Below are 12081 nucleotides of genomic sequence, written 5' to 3' on the forward strand. Positions count from 1 at the left end.
ATATCTGACGTTAATTATCCATGTAATTAAAAATAATAAAATACAAATAAAAAGAACAATATCCCATGCAACCATGCAACCATGCATGCACGTATCACGCATGCATGATTGAGTGGTAATTTGCTGCATGCGATGAAAGACGTAGCTAGCTAGGCTCCCTCTTTAAACCCCAAACATGGAGTAGATCTGTAGTACCATTTATATAAATATATAAATATATATATATATATATATATATTATATGCATGTACGAAATATTTGATATAGTGGTGATCTACATATATTAAAGTATTTATTTACTATAAAGTTATGGTTTAGACCTACTCATATACTAATTAGTACTGTTATATCTCTTGATCTACATTTTTTATATTCATGATAATTGCAAATATAATATAATTTAATATATGTATTCTATTTACTTTAATTATGCTACAAGCCTGACACTACAAGAAATAAAGCTTTTTGCGGCAATTTTATGATTGTTGGAAATAAAATCGCCACATAAAGCCTTTAATTGCGGCAATTTTTAGATCGTCGTGATCTTTTTACATAAAATTTTGTAACTGGTCTTTTACGGCGATTTTTTAACTTTTTGCGATGAACATATTTGACGCAAATACTAATTTGATATTTCACAATGATTTTTTTACTTTTTGTGGCGAAAAAAGTCGCCGGCATATTAAAAAAACTTGTTACAACGATTTTTAATTGCTGCAATTGCAAAAGTGGCCTTTTGCAGCAATTTTTTAACTTTAAAAATCGTCGCAAATAATAATTAGGCTTTTGCATCGATTTTAAAAGCGTTGCAAAAAAATAATTTTTATTTCCGGCGAATTCCAAGTCGCTGCTTAATATCCAATGCGAAGTGGGAAATCAAAAAGCAGAGCATGAGAGATTCACTTTTGCGGTGATTTTTGTACTTTCTGCGGCGATTTTTATTGTCGCAACAAAGTATTTTTAACTGTAGCGACATTAAATTACCGTCGATTAGGAAAAATTGCCGCAAGAAACATTATTTACGGCGAACATTATCGCCGTAATAACATATGCTAATAAAAGTTAAGACGCCCGCCCTATGTTTCCCCCTCATTTCTTTCCCTCCAGCCCTAATTTCTTTCCCCTCCTCCCCCCTCTCTCCACAATCTGTCTTCTCCCTCAAGCCTCCACCGCGCACAGCTCGTCGCCAATGGCCCCACCACACCACCGCCTCCTCATCTCGACGGCCACCCCCTCCTTCTTCCCTCAGTTTGATTCACGAGCAAGCAAGGTAGTCTCTGCGATGCGTTTTTGTGGCGTCTCCTTGTTCTTCTACTATATCTACTTATAGGGTTTTAAGCCTCTTTGATTTGTTGGTGATTTTGTCATATTTTTTAAGTTCGATTTTCCGCCTTCATATTTGGATACATTTCTACGAACTTTCATGCAAATTAAGTTTCTTGGGTTGAGAGACAGCATGGTTGGGACGTTAGGGTTTGGGGTTTTTTGGGTTATGCCGCTATAAGCTTATTAATCAAACATACAAATTTTTTGGCCAGTATTTCGAAGAGTTTTGGGATTCGAAAGATTTTTTTTTAATGAAAATAAATTTCTTGAATTGATATGCAGCTTGAATGAAGATCAGGATTTAGGCTTGCGTGGGTTTTATTCCGAATGCTCTAATCAATTTAAAAGCTTTAAAGTGGTTAGATTTAGTTTTAATGTGTTTTATGATAATGAAGCCTATTTAGTTTGGATAAAGATCTACGGGTCCTGTTTGTGGTTACATATGGTACCAACCTTTAGGAGTATTTCCAAATTTGAGTTATTCTTTCTAGTTGATTAATATGTAGGTGTTTGCTTATGTTATTCCTAGGACGACAGAGAATTTCCTGGCACTCTGTACAGGTATGATAAAATTTCTCAATTTTGATTATAATTTAAGCCCTCATTCCATAGTTATGTATGTCAAGTATGGAGTTGAACACTTCCTAAACTAAGTGGTTGCTATTATCATGTTATGAATAATTGGCTCAGATTATATTTCAAGTGGCTGGGTTCATTGGATTTGGAAGACTTATAATTGAATAATCTTGAGTCATGTTATTATGCTGTTCTACAGCAGGAGAGAAGGGCATTGGAAAGTCTACTGGAAAACCTTTGCATTTCGAGGGATCACATTTTCATTGAATAATTAAAGGATTCATAGCCCAAGTATGTTATACCTTTTATCTATTGACCTTTTTCAATAGTTACTGTCTGAGCATACAAAACCAAATTGAAATTATCCCATATGCTTTGGTTTGATTATGTAATAACAGAATAAAACATTGTTCTGAAAAATAACTCTGCTTTAGTCATATAAACTTGTTGCATTAATTTGAAACTACATGTGTCAATTACCATATATTAGTTGATTTATATTCAATGAAACTGCATATGTCAATTACCAGTGGCAAAGTAGTGAACTTTTTAGCTTTACACTACAGCATTTACAGTTCACCACTTGAGGCTACTTCATTTTTATTGTCTTTTGGCCAATGAATTTGTAGTAAGTTGATTATCCATACTTCTGATGGTTAAGTTTCACTTTTTATCTCTAATTTTTTTACCTTATATTTACTCTTTACCTGGTTTTATTTTTTGTTGAACTTTTGTTTTTCTTTTGGCTATATATTCTTGAACAATACAAAGTTCACTTGTTTATTATATCAATGCCTTCCACTTTCCTTTTTAGCTAATGTGTTCCCTCCCTCATCCTCTCTTTCTCAGCTTCCTACTAGTGCAGTTACAAAACTTATTCTTGAACAAGTTGTGGTTTACTCTCATTTTTCTTTCCATATTTTGCGTTGAATACTCATTCTATAAATTTGTGCTCGTTCCGTTAACAGGTTTGGTATTTGATTCTATTTTAATAGTATTTACCTTTGCTTTATGTTTTATTTTTGACTTGCTTGTGCATGCAGAGGATTATTGCAGGTTACCTGGTTATGCTTTTTCTAGACTATTTTAGTTTGTTCATGTTACCTAGTTATAGCTTTTTCTTGACTATTTTAGTTTTAATTTGGGTCTGAATTCTTATAAAAAGAAGATATTGCCTAGAATTACTATGCATTTTGATTGATGTTCACCCCTAGTATATTTGTTGAGACTATATTAGTTTATCAAGTTTCTTAGTTTGTTAATTTGTTTTACTTTTCACTTATATATTTACCATATTGTGAAGAAAGGCTCTCGAGTACTACTTCTTAGTTCTTATTCATTATTTTTTATAAGCTTTTCATTCCAATTCAACTTAGTTCATTTTCCAATCTTGAATAATAACATTTAATTAGTTGTGTGATCTTATATATCATGCAGAGCATGAGAAAACCAAAGTTGTTCAGGGTTTCAGCTAGAGCCCCTCTTGTGTCTATGATCCTCCCAACCCTTATGGTCTTTGCATTCAAGGGTGACCATCATGGCCTATCAATATTCAATATTTGTAATGTTTTTCTGGTTTTTATAACCACAAAATGCTAATCGATTTTTGTTTTAATTTTGTTTCAAACAGGAAGGCATTGCTGTGGGAAGGACTTTTGCTGCTCTAAAGGACTATCGAGTAGATGGAAACAAGGAAATGATAGCTATTGGGTTAATGAATATGGTTTATGTAACTTTTTGTTTCCTTCTATGTAAAATACTCTATTCAGCTTATTTTTACCTTGGCTCATCATGCACTTTGAATGCTTGCAGGGGGAGCTTTTTCAGCCTATAAAGAGCCTCATGATTGTTTTTTGAGCATAGGTATATGTTATCATTAATACCTGCATGAACTAGTTGAAGCTTAAAATTTGATTAGTCTACTCAAGACAAATTGCAAGTTGATTAAGTTTGTGAATGGAAGACATTAGTGGGAAGTTATTACTATTACCACACCAAAATGCCAAATACATGGTTAAACCAATCATATAAATTCTGTACATATTTGTGTGTTTGGGCAGAGTTTGGTAGTCCATTTTTTTTGTTGTTGTTTTTATCAACAACCATGAATGAAGTCTATGGTTCCTTATTGAAATTGATGTGCTAAAACTTATGATTCAAGGTTATGAACTATGGTTTGCAAAAGTGTTGTAATGGGATGTCTAAATTTTGTTGTAACCAGTTGTATGAGAACTTCTCACTTGATGTGATGATTGTGAGAACCCTTTCACTCTCTTTCTTGTTTGGGTGTTTTTTTGATTTAGTAGTTTCCACATGCATTGAGTGGAGCTAGGTAATGTGAAAAATGAAAAGATATGGGAATTGAATTTAGAAATTTATAGTAAATATAATTTGGATGTGCATTATATTTTTTTATTTATTCTGTTTTGTACATTTTTTTTATTTCTAGAAATATCATTTCCGGCGAGTTTAGTTCTCCGCAAATACTCTTTTACAACGACAATTACTCGCTGGAAAAGAGTATATTAGTTGTGTCGAATTTAACCGCCACAAAAAAATATTATTCACAGCGATTTTTTAACACGCTGCAAATAATATGAAGATATTAGCGGCGATATTTTGTGTGTTTGCGACGATATAAAACGCTGCAAATATTTTTTCGTAGCGATAAAGAGTGAAAATAATTAGCAACGAAAAAAATCATTGCAAATAAACATTTTTTGCGATGAATTTTTGGTTTCACTGGTTGAACTTTTAAGTGAGTCAACAATTGCGTCGAATATTCAGCGCAGCATAAATCGCTGCGAAAGGTTATTTGCAACGATTTTGAGGGTTATCTGCGACGATTTTTTACGCTAGAAAAGGCTATATATCTTGTAGTGCTGCGAATTTGTTACATGCCGATGCCATCCTTGTGCTAAATTAGGACAACTATCTATCTATTGAGGCGAGCTACTCGCAAGCAGAGCCTCCTTTTGTTGGAGGGTTAGATCGATACAAGTCATGATCAGTACTTGTTCCTAATTCTGGGGTGGCCATCTGCTAGCTTATATAGATTATTGGTGCTGATATTTCATATATATGCCACGTAATACAAATTAATTAAAGCTGGTAGAAGCAGATCACTGCATGAAGTGTCCAATATAAGATCAGTAATTAGAATAATGATATATACAAATTCAAAATGTATAAGTCTCGTGTAAGTGTTTTGTGGTATTCATTTATTTACAACAAAAAACTTGCACGGCTTATATATACATTTGAAACCGCTTGTCTTAGAGTAATTATACGCCATATATGCATGCTGGAGCTTAGAGTTGCTGCATAGAGGCTTGAATATTCTGGAGAAAAATATATCTCCCAATTCTTTAATTATCCTACGTACGTACGTACCGTTGTTCTTTATAACTGATCAGTACGTATATAGTTATTCTATTTTTTCTTTGTTCCCATGGCCAAAAAAGAGACTCGATCAATAAACTTTAATACAGTCACATGCATGCACGACACTTAATTCCTAGATAGGCATTTATATTTGTTTCACTCCTTTACATTTATCTTATGTTTAAATATTAGTTTTTGTATATAATTTGGTTCTGTTGAAATTATTATTATATATATATATATATATATGCAATCCCTTAATTATTACTGCTTCATTATATAGGCATATCATGTTTATATATATATATATATATGTACAGAACACCGTAGTAGTACTTAGAATAGGAAATATTTCACCGGAATTGAAATAATCAATAGTTTAACGAAGAATTAGACTAAAAAATGAAAAAAATTAATGACATGAAATTATAAAGACTTGATTTTGTGTAAATATATATATATATATATAGTCATTTGATGCCAATCTTAATTTGTCCTTTTCCGGACCACCCAAAAAAATGATTTGACGAAAATTATCAAAACGCTTGGTAGCATGCATCGATCTGCGCCACACCCGAATTTATATATATATATATATAGAGGGATATTATTAATTATTAGCTTAAAAAAACAAGAGCATGTGATGTTGTTTTATATCATCGATCCATTTGAATTTCATCATGTGGTAGTATTTCTCATCCAAGATTTAGCAACGTTCCATTTCTTTTGCCACATGTGATAATTCACGCGGTTTTGTACCGCAGACTCAATAATGCTGGCTAAGCGTAAACTCAATAATGCCATTTATATTTGAAAAAAATCTTATAAAAAATTTATTTATCCACATGCCAATTATTAATATATTAAAATTATAAAATTTAAAATTTAAATATAAAAATAAAATTGATAAAATGAATTTTATAAATAAAAATATAATTTAAAATTGTAAGTATATATAATATTATTCATTAATTATTATATATGGGCTTAAATTTCTGGAAAAAGATTTGAAAAATATGGAGTGAAGTGACGGCCGTTTATTTACGTACGTGAGGTTTTTATTACTTTCACAAAAATACATGACAGATCACATGCATGCATAAGTTTTGGGATATTAATTTAAGGAACAGGTTATAACGTAGATCATCCGGAACGTCAATCTCATTCCTCATTCCTAATTGCGTTCGTTGGGATTCAAAAAAGCCTTAAACTCAAGTAATCGAAAGACGATCGATCGATCTCTTAAATCTATAAACTATCAATATCGCTAGCTGACTCCAAAGAGAATGAGGTCGACAGTGCAGAGGATGTTGCCAGAACTCATACATATATTAGGACCCTCGAAAAGTGTGTCGAGAAATTGGTATGCAACAACTCGCATGCATGCAGCTCTGTCTGTGCATGCCACGGTTGAGTGTCTTCTAAGCCAGCCTATATATATATTTTTGTTTGTTTAATTTGTTCTGTGTAAGTGTGATTATTTTAAGCATCGGTATAAGAAACGTATCCCACTTTTGACTCATGATTAAAGTTGGCTTTGAAATGCAAGGTACGTACGTACGTACGTACCGTGAAAACATGGTTAAAAAGGGCGACCTGATCAGATGCATGGCGGTCAACTTCGCCAACGATGGGGCCACGTGCCGTTCCAGTTTTTTTTTAATTTTTTATGTGAAAAAGGGAATAATTGGAGGTGGTTTTCTTATCCACGTAATATAAGTTTGGTTAATTATCTAGTTAATTACCTAAATGACGTAAACACCCCTGGCAGCTCAAGTTCTTTTAAGCTCATGTCCAACCTGTAAAAGCTCACAGATTTGTCATGCATGCATGTATAACTCTGGGACGTTGATGTAACTACACACTCGGTTGTACGTGACTTGGGAATCCCAGAACCGGCTGGTCAGAGAACGTTTGACCAGTCTTAATTTTTATGCATCATTCTAGCGGGCCGGCGATGAATATATTGTTAGTTATAAATTTTTTATTTTTTTAATATTTTTAATTATTAAAAAAATAAAAAAATACATAATTTTATTGATAATTATTTTTCTAATCATTAAATTAAAATAAATTAATTAAAAAAAATTAAAATGCATGCAAGCCGTAAGATTAAGCGATAAATTTAAAAGGGTCACTAGCATTTTCCATTAATATTTATAGCCGTGTGAACCTTTTGCTTTAAGTTTATTTTTTCATCAGTTCTTACAGTACTCATTCATAATTTAACAGTTTGTGCATTGTCGCTGCCGGTGTTTGACAATTCATTGTGCATTGTCGCTGGCCGGTGTTTGACAATTCATTGCCGTAAAGTCGCTCTCTAGGCTTTGTGTATAGGTGTTTGTTTACTTTAATGCTAATTCTGATGTGTAAAATTACGAGATTGATCTTCAAATGACGGAAACATATGATCCTCTGAATGAAGTTCCTTCACGATCGAAGTACTGATCTTTAGGTTTTTTTGGGGTTTTGATGGTTGACAATTACTTCTAAAGCCTTGAGAATCAATTCTCGATGGTCTCACTCGCTGTTTGGCCCTGCAAGCAAGAAGTAATTGGTTGCTTTATGCCTCCTGGCTTTGGGACAAATTATACAAGTAGTTTGCCTTTACGTGCATGGCAAGTGAAGTACTTTCAAAATCACCAAGGCCATAATAGTCATTATGTTTCTCATGATCCCTACAGCCTGCAAAAGTTATTTTTCTCTTCCTACGACTTTTGGAGCTTATAAAATAGCGCCACGTGGTAGGTGAATGGAGATCAAGATTTAAAAAAAAAAAAAAAAAACAAAATCCGAATCACATCCTATGATGATTGCACACCTTAGGGCCTGGATGGATTTTTCTGGTAGATCGAGAATATAGAGCTTTTATGTACCATGATAAAAGTGCATGCTCCCCGCATTCATGATCATGCTTTATATTTGTTTCTTAGATCTTTAATTCCGAGCCTTGTTTTTTCAAATCCTTTTTTTTTTTTTTTCAAAAAAAGAGTAATACTTTTATTCATTTTAAATTTTGTCTTTCCCAAATACACTTGTTCGTGATGTGGCAAAATTCAACTAGCTTTATATATATATATATATATATATATATGCCAATCACTAATTAAATGAATATGAGTTAATTAAAAATTAAAATGTACAACGTCATGACCCGCAAATGTTATTGATCAAGATGGCGAAATATAAGATCATCAAGATTAATATCGTTTCTCTTTTAAAAATTCTCATGTTGTTCCAGTTTGAATATATATCACTACAAGAAAATTATTTATTTACGACCAGTTAATTCTAACAAAATGACTATTTGTAATTAAAATTGGTTGTAAATAGTCTTTTGATTGTAATAAATTGATCACAAAAATCTATTTTTTTGTAGTTATATCATGTGCTAAAATAACACGTGCATTTTACATGCATGCTGATCAAGGGAGATCATGTGGTACATTTATAGACATGAGAACTTAGAGGAAAACTGCTCTATTTTGAATTTAGATAATTATTAATGATGCATGCATGCGAGAAGTAAAATCTTGTAGACCAAATGGCTCACAAGCTTAATTATTGATTATTGCTCAAAGGTAGGGCGGTTGGGTAGTACTGATGCATGCATGGGTTACTCGGACCCACCCCACTTGCCCAAACTGTCTAGCTAGTTTGGAACTGGCCGCGATCATAGTCGATTAAGATACCATGACGACTCACATGATTTTATTTTATTTTTTATATCATTTTTAGTTTATCTTTTGGTTGGAATATTTGATAGGTGCGGGGGGTCCAAATTGTGGGTTCGGTGATAGGGCAGAAAGAACACCTTTTTTTCTAGGCCAACAATACTGTAAACCTTTTTTTTTAAAAAAATTTTGTTTCTACTTATTTCAAACTTTTTTAAACCCATTTAAACTTTTTTAAAAATAAAAAAAAAATTCACAAACTCATTAAAAAATATTTCTTAACTATTAAATAAAAGTTAAAAATAATAAAATAATAAAAAAACAATTTGGTACAAAATGTCGGTAAAAACCATCAGTGTGGATCTATATATATATATAATCATTCATTCTCAAAGAAAAATGGCTACCCTATATGTACCCAAACAAGGGTGGGTAATTGCAAGTGGGTATGTATATAGGACTCAAAGACTCAAATACAAATGGCAATTACATATATATAGATCATGATAAATGTTTCATTTATAAAAAGATTCTATAAAATTAAACTCAACGTGATCATTTAATGTGATTAAAAAAAAACTTTTTATGAAATAGAATAATTATTTGAACATGTAATAAATATATACACACTGGCTTGCCAATTCTATGATTTTGAAGCCACTCTAATCTCTTCCACTCTGCTTGGACATATAAAAAAGATGGTAATCAAAGTAAAATTAGGAATTTCGGAAAAGTTGTAGAGAGGTGCCAGTCATTTTACTCCAATTTATTAAATAAATTGTACTTCCAATTATTTTTCAATTTATTTCATTATTAATCAATATAATTATGCGACTTTATTAAAAATAGTTGCAATTTTAAGTAATTGTATATTGTCTATTTAAAATAAAAATTGCAAAATAATTGTAATACTAGTGTTGTACGTAACTTATCATTTTCCAATGGAAAAGTAGTAGTTGCCTACCTTTTCCCTATCTTGAAGAATATTTTTACAATACAAAGATCATAATAATGTTGATTAGAGATTTTTTTTTTTCTTAACAAATGAGAGGCGGGGGCGACCAGCGTAGCAATACTTCTTGGGCGTGATTATAGGAGCCTCTCCCTGCTACCAAATATCCAATTTGAGTCATAACTACTGCTTCAAAGGCGATTTCGTCACCACAACACCCTTAAAATATCTAGTTGGTCCAAAACTCATCTCATGGCCTAAAGGTCAGACTTTATTATTATAAATGATTTTAACTTATGTCCTGATTCGAACTCTTAACCTCAAAGTCATAAAATACCAACTCGTACCAATTCCGGGCTATTAGTAGTTGATTAGAGAGTACTTAATTTGTCTGTGGCCTGCCTGCGTGAGGGAATTAAAGTGCATGCAGTCTAAACAACGTGCGTACGCCTTATATATATATATATTATTCATTTTAGAGTCGTAATAATGCAACTAGCTAGTTACAACGTTAAAAAATAGAAAATAGCGAATAGAAAATAAAAATCTAGCTGCGTCAAACTATATATAATATATTTTATTTTTGAGTTATCTTTTAAAAAAAATCGAAAATGTAACATGAATCATGTGATAGCAATTTGAGTTACGGGTCAAAAGATGTATACACGTGATTTCTAATTTTTCTTTGATATATATATATATATATATAATGCAATCATTACGCGCGCCACAATCTATAAACAAAACATCGATTCTAATAATAATGCAATAATAATATTATTGTTTATTTAGGGCTATTAATAATTAAAGTCAAGATTGGCTCACCCTTATAAGATATTGTCACACCTCACCAAACTTGATGTCATGCAAGCACTCTCCACTGTTCATTTTGCTTTAATTCTATACTCAATTTGTTCAAGGAAGGAAATATAAGTCTGGGCTTTCATTTGCTACTGATAATTAAGCAGCTTTCTCCTCGTTACAATTTTTGGTTAGGATCGGAGTACGTACCATGAATACGATTTATATATAAATCGTTTTAGATTATTAATGTTGAGTACTGCTTGCTGCATGCAGTTTAGATTCTGAATTATATCCCAAATATTTTGTTTTCTTTTATGAACATGAGTGCCAAAATATGTGACTATTTTAGCACATAAAAGCTATAGCATTATATACGTGAAAAAAATTCAGATTTTAGTATTTAATTTTGTAGATGAATTAAGCGTTTCATTATTTAATCAGCTTTTAAAAAAAATACAAAAACACAAAACTAAGTGTTGACGTAGTGTTTTGTGGGCCTAAACAAATTCACATCCCCGGTGTCGCAATGTGAATTATTTGGAGCTCCCGACAGTGTTCCGGTGCGGTTGTACGGTGACGGCTCGTACATCCATGGCGGTGAATAAAAAATAAGTGTTGTGAAAGTAAAAAGAGACGACATAAGATTTACGTAGTTCGACAATATGCCTACATCCACGAGGTTTGAGAAGGGAAGTCTCTAATATAATATATATCTGTTTACAATCACTCATAGATCCTCATATCTCACTGTGTAAAGAAGGTTGTAGATCTTTTTCAATATATTTCTATTGATTCCCTATTGGATCGTCTGTTCATCGTCCTGATCTCCCTATTTTATCAACCTCTAATCACTAAAAAAATTCATCTTCTATGTTGTCTGGACCTCTCTTTTTATAGACTTGTCTGACTCCCTACTGTACATGAGTTGGAAGATCTCCCTTGCGTAAACACTCTTCTTTCCTCTTCTGACCCTCTGCTACTTTATAATCCTAATATCTCTCGTCGCCTATCCCTCCTGACATGTGCAGCTCTTATGTCTCACACATGTTCCTTCTTATCTCTTTATGGTCTTTTTTTTGTCCTTAGTAATATCTAGATGAACTGGGTCTAATTTATGGGCCAGTGCATTTTTCCCTCTACATTAAGAGCAATAAATAATAAAAATAAGATATATAAATAACGTCATGACGATGATATACGGCCAATATCTGAACACACCAGCACATTATATACATGCTGATATACCTGTGAAAGATTAGAAGCCGGATTCGTTGGATTATAGTCAGCAATGAATATTGCATCATTGTGCGCATTTAGAAAAAAAATAAAAAAATAAAAAACTGTTTGGTCGGCGTCTAATATACG

Source organism: Juglans regia, chromosome 16 (assembly GCF_001411555.2).
Source record: "Juglans regia cultivar Chandler chromosome 16, Walnut 2.0, whole genome shotgun sequence".
NCBI lineage: Eukaryota > Viridiplantae > Streptophyta > Magnoliopsida > Fagales > Juglandaceae > Juglans > Juglans regia.